This window comes from Salvelinus fontinalis, chromosome 3 (assembly GCF_029448725.1).
Source record: "Salvelinus fontinalis isolate EN_2023a chromosome 3, ASM2944872v1, whole genome shotgun sequence".
Taxonomy (NCBI): Eukaryota; Metazoa; Chordata; class Actinopteri; order Salmoniformes; family Salmonidae; genus Salvelinus; species Salvelinus fontinalis.
The window spans coordinates 26,323,545-26,329,389 of record NC_074667.1 but is presented as its reverse complement, the minus strand read 5'-3'; the positions used below and the strand labels follow the sequence as shown (position 1 = coordinate 26,329,389).

General features: G+C 40.6%; 1 long non-coding RNA gene across 1 annotated transcript; it reads right to left on the bottom strand.

Moving 5' to 3' along the window:
- Positions 1 to 431: 431 nt before the first annotated feature.
- On the bottom strand, positions 432 to 5,811 carry LOC129842098 (uncharacterized). The gene is made up of 3 exons (XR_008757462.1): positions 5,753 to 5,811; positions 1,287 to 1,418; positions 432 to 523 (listed from the first exon to the last, which is right to left on the bottom strand). It is a non-coding gene; the product is annotated as an uncharacterized LOC129842098 (long non-coding RNA).
- Positions 5,812 to 5,845: the final 34 nt, after the last annotated feature.

Below are 5,845 nucleotides of genomic sequence, written 5' to 3'. Positions count from 1 at the left end.
TGAAACAAGAAAGGAAAGAGAATGACAGAGCAGAAGTGGGATTGAGGAACAACAATTAGATAGCAGGCTCGATAGACAGCAAGAGATAAAGACAGTGAGAGAGCAGGCTAGATAGACAGCAAGAGATAAAGACAGTGAGAGAGCAGGCTAGATAGACAGCAAGAGATAAAGACAGTGAGAGACCAGGCTAGATAGACAGCAAGAGATAAAGACTGTTAGTGAAAGAGGAAATTGGTTATGAACAAATGTATAACTGTTCATATGAGTGATTGCTGTGTTGTTTAAGGTTGTGCAACATGTTTTATAGTGATGTCTATGAGAATAGTACGAAATAGAATTCTACAAAAAAATGTAATGTATAACCAATGAAATGCCAATCCCAGGTGTAACTACAGTAACTACCACACTATCACAAACACACTCATCCTGGCCACGTTGACATAGTCGTCATCAGACAGTGTCCAGCATCTCCATCACTGATGACTTGATCAGCTTCAAAGTGAGGCCGCTCACACTGCCACTCCTGAGGGGGGACAGGTATCATGAGATGCACGCACGCACGCACGCACGCACGCACACAGTAAATTAGTTAGTAGACCCTGAGAGTTCCAAACCTTTCTGCCAGTAACAACTAGTTTTCACCTCCCCACTCAGACCCCTCCCAGACAGTCCTAGCAAAATTCTTGCTTGAGAAATAGTTTTTTGCCAAAAATCTATTTTAGTTAATTTTTACAATTTGAATTGAAAAAAAATCACTGTAATATACTTCATTGTTGCCCAGAAATGATAGATAAATAACAGGTTTATAGCTCAAATGGTACCCTATTCCCTATATACTGTACTGCACTACTAGGGGCCCTGGTAAAAAAAATAGTGCACTATAAAGGGAATAGGGTGCACTGTTTAAAAATAAAGCACAATAAAAGGGAATAGGGGACATTTGGGACACAGATATATGAGACAGAAAGGGTTTATTATGGAACACTTCAATTGTGCAGACTTGCTGACATTCAGTTTAGTTTCACAACCCAGCATATTTCCAACCATTCATATAACCATATAACCATTCACATTTAAGTAAACTTTTATTGCTTTACAGTATATTGCATTGTCGTGAAGGAAAGAACCAAAGAGATCCTATAATTCTAATAAGGACATCCTGTCTTCATGTAATAAGGGCATCCTACATTCCTGTAATAAAGACATAATTTATTCCTGTAATAAGGGCATCCTGTATGTCCTGTAATAAGGGCACCATGTATTCTTGTAATAAGGACATAATGTACCTGGGTAGTAGCGGGTGACCCCAGTGGCGCTACCAAACGCCTGCCAGAGTAGTGAAGGATCCTCTTGACTGTTCTCCATAAACACCTTCTCCAGCGCCTGGGTCCAGTTCAGCTCATTTAGAATCACTGGGGCTGAAGGGAAAGACCAGGTAGAAGACGGATTGATCTCACTTACAGTGCCTATAGAAAGTCTACACACCCTTGAACTTTTTCACATTTTGTTTTGTTACAAAGTGGGATTAAACTGGATTTAATTGCAATTTTTTGGTTTAACGATCTACACAAAATACTCTGTCATGTCAAATTGAAAGAAAAATTATATATATTTTTAAAAGATTCATGAAAAATCAAACACTAATACACCTTGATTAGATAAGTATTCACCTCCTGAGTCAATACATGTTAGAAACACCTTTGGCAGCGATTACAGCTGAGTCCTATTGGGTAAGTCTCAAAAGAGCTTTGCCCACTGTATTGTGCAATATTTGCCCATTATTCTGTTGGAGACTATTTGATTTGAGCTCATTTTTGGTTGCATAATGAGTCCGTTTATGATTTCATAATCCCATTATCAGTAGTAATAACTTGTTATTGGTTAGGATGTTGGAGATGGAGAGTGTTATTGCAGCAACAAAGGGGAGTCCAGAAAGTCTTTGAATGTCCAGATACACTAAATGACCAAAGGTATGTGGACACCTGCTCGTCATTCCAAAATCATGGGCATTAATATGGAGTTGGTCCCCCCTTTGTTGTTATAACAGCCTCAACTCTTCTGGGAAGGTTTTCCACTAGATATTGGAATATTGCAGCGGGGACATGCTTCCATTCAGCCACAAGAGCACTAGTGAGGTCGGCACTGATGTTGGGTGATTAGGCCTGGCTCGCAGTCTGCGTTCCAATTCTTCCCAAAGGTGTTCGATGGGGTTGACATTAGGGCTCTGTGCAGGCCAGCCAAGTTCTTCCACACCAATCTCGCAAACCATTTCTGTATGGACCTCGGTTTGTGCACGGGGGCATTGTCATGCTGAAACAGGAAAGGGCCTTCTTCAAACTGTTGCCACAAAGTTAGAAGCACAAAATTGTCTAGAATGTCATTGTATGCTGTAGTGTTAAGATTTCCCTTCACTGGAACTAAGGGGCCTTGCCCAAACAATGAAAAACAGACCCAGACCATTATTCATCCTCCACCAAACGTTACAATTTGCACTATACATTGGGGCAGGTAGCGTTCTCCTGGCATCCGCCAAACTCAGATTTGTCCGTCGGAATGCCACATGGTGAAGCGTGATCCATCATTCCAGAGAACGTGTTTCCACTGCTCCAGAGTCCAATGGCGGCGAGCTTTACACCACTCCAACCGACGCTTGGCATGGCGCATTGTGATCTTAGGCTTGTGTGCGGCTGCTCGGCCATGGAAACCCATTTCATGAAGCTCACCGACGAACAGTTCTTGTGCTGACGTTGCTTCCAAAGGCAGTTTGGAACTCGGAAGGGAGTGTTGCAACCGAGGACAGACGTTTTTTATGTGCTACGCGCTTCAGGACTCTGAGGTCCCGTTCTGTGACTTTGTGTGGTCTACCACTTCACGGCTGAGCCGTTGTTTCTCCTAGACGTTTCCACTTCACAATAACAGCAGTTCCAGTTGACCGGGGCAGCTATAGCAGGGAATAAATTTGACAAACTGACTTGTTGGTGCCACGTTGAAGTCACTGAGCTCTTCAGTAAGGCCATTCTACTGCCAATGTTTGTCTATGGAGATTGCATGGCTGTGTGCTTGATTATATACACCTGTCAGCAATGGGTGTGGCTGAAATAGCCAAGATCACTAATTTGAAAGGGTTTCCATATACTTTTGTATATATATTGTAGGTTATTGTCCTCCTGTAAGGTGAATTCCTCTTTTAGTGTCTGGTGTAAAGCGGACTGAAGCAGGGTTTCCTCTAGGATTTTGCATGTGCTTAGCTCCATCCCATTTCTTTTCATTCTGAAAAACTCCCCGGTCTTTGCCGATGTCAAGCATACCTATACCATGATGCAACTACACCATGCTCGAAAATAAGGTTGCAGTTACTCAGTGATGTGCTGCGTTGGATTTTCCCCAAACATAAGACTTTGCATTTTCCGTATTACTTTAGTGCCTTGTTGCATACAGATGCATGTTTTGTATATTTCTATTCTTCTTTTCACTCTTTCATTTAGGTCATTATTGTCCATTGATCCATGTTATTTATAATGTTTTGGTGACATGGTGACATCCCTAAGCAGTTTCCTTCCTCTCCTGCAGCTCAGTTCAGAAGGAAGGCTGTATCTGTGATGTGTGTGGGTGGTTTAATACATCATCCACAGCATAATTATTCACTTGACCATGCTTAAATATATATTCAATGTCTGATTTATTATTGGTACCCATCTACCAATCACTGCCCTTCTGTATGAGGCTTTCGAAAAGCTCCCTGGTCTTTGTAGTTAAATCTGTGATTGAAATTCAATACAGTGAAATAATCCCTCTGTAAACAATTGTTGGAAAAATGACTTGTGTCATGCACAAAGTATATGTCCTAACCAACTTGCCAAAACTATAGTTTGCTAACAAGAAATTTGTGGAGTGGTTGAAAAACAAGCTTTAATGACGCCAACCTAAGTGTATGTAAACTTCCGACTTCAACTGTATAACATGGATGACGACAAGTTAGCATAGAATTGCAAAGCTAATGGTAATTTACCAAAGATATATGGCAAACTATGGTCATTTTGGTAATTTATAAAAATGTATTCATACATAGTATTCATTTTTTGTATATGTGTCCATATTGACCTTGATTTTCTAGTGGACAGACCATATAGTTCAAGTGAAAATAACCAAATTAATGAAAAGAAAGCATCTAATCAACAATGGCATTATTTTCAATGAACCAAGCAACTCTTCTAACTATTGATTTAGACACCTGTGATAATCTGGAGTTTCTAAAAAGGCCCCTAGATGTAATCTGATCAAATAAAATAAAAACTTGAAAGTTACCAAACGTCTGGTAGTTTACTGGTAAACTTCTAAAGTTTCCAGTAATATACCCTCTCTTTGCAACCCTACGTTTGTCACAATCTTATAATAAGGTAACCAGAGTTAACGACCATACTCCCTCAACAAGTATAAAATTAATTGTAAATGCTCATCTGAAACAACCTGTCCTGCTGTCATGAAGGAACACCAAACTACACCCCTGTATTTCATATACATAATACACCCACGACTGAATACGACAGTGTGGTCAAACCCACTGAATCATCCAACCAAACTCTTTTTTGTTGGTGCATAAGGATGGGAAGAGTTGTTACTTGTGAGCTCTGCTGGTTCATACACAGAGAGCGAGCCAGTGGTGGTGAGGCTCACAGAGGGAGTCACTGCTGCTGGGAGGGCTGGGGTGGTGTAGTGTGGCAGGGGTGGGAGGGAGGATGGGGGATGAGTCCACAGGGCCTGTCCTGCCTCAATGGGCTAATGGACCAAACCATGTGGAAAAGTGGAATGTCAATGTGTGTAGGACTCAGCAGTGGACTAAGCACTAGATTACTAGTGTTAGGTTCTTCTTTTTCAGAATAAATAACCCACGGACACTAGAGAAGCTTTAACCAAGTTGAATTCTTCCCAAAGGTTCTGTACAGCTGTAATCAGACAGCAAAACATTTCTCTCCATTTGTTATAAACATCCTACTTAAGACACTCCTTCTCTCCAATCCTTAGTTTATGCCCAAGAGAAAGAAGGTAACCAGATACTAACCATGATAACTCCCTTAAAGGGAACTGACCTCACCCCTCACCTCTTGATCCACAGATATCCATCTTTCTTCCCTACATAAACACGGTGCTCTGCTCCCGTCCCCCAAAACATTCCAACACATTCCACAGTACAGATGTCGTGTCTTTGACTATGCCAGATTAATTGCTATGACATGCTATTCTATAAAATAATTTCTCCTGATTGAACTAATCATGTAAATATTAATTAACTAGAGAGGGACACCACAAAATAATATTTATAGAGCTGTTATCTTCCGAATAAACTCTTAAAGATTTAGTAAGATTTTACATCCATAACAGTCACATTAATCGTCATTTTATTCAGTCTCATCTGAAAGTTGTAAATCCTTGATTATCTGCAAGAATCCTGGCTAACAAGTTGAATCAGCAATACAAAATTGGGTTTAATTATTTATTTACTAAATACCTAACTAATCACACAGAATCACACATATACAATTAAATCATAACTTGATCACAAATTACGTCATACAGAAAAACGTCCCTAGCGGGCGGAATAGATATGACAGCTTGTTACACAAAAGGGAAGGGGCTGAGTCCTAGTGAAAGAGCGGGAGACTGGAACATAGGCGAGCTGTGCTATCGTAAACACAGTATCTTATGCATTCTAAATTACCGCCCATTTGAAGAGGAAAATGCAATAAATATTTACTCTGAGCTGCGCTTCAGTAGGTTGGTGGTAGATGGACCGTGTCGCCAACCCGAATTTGCGGGGTGTTGGTTAGGGTACTATCCTAAGTTGATA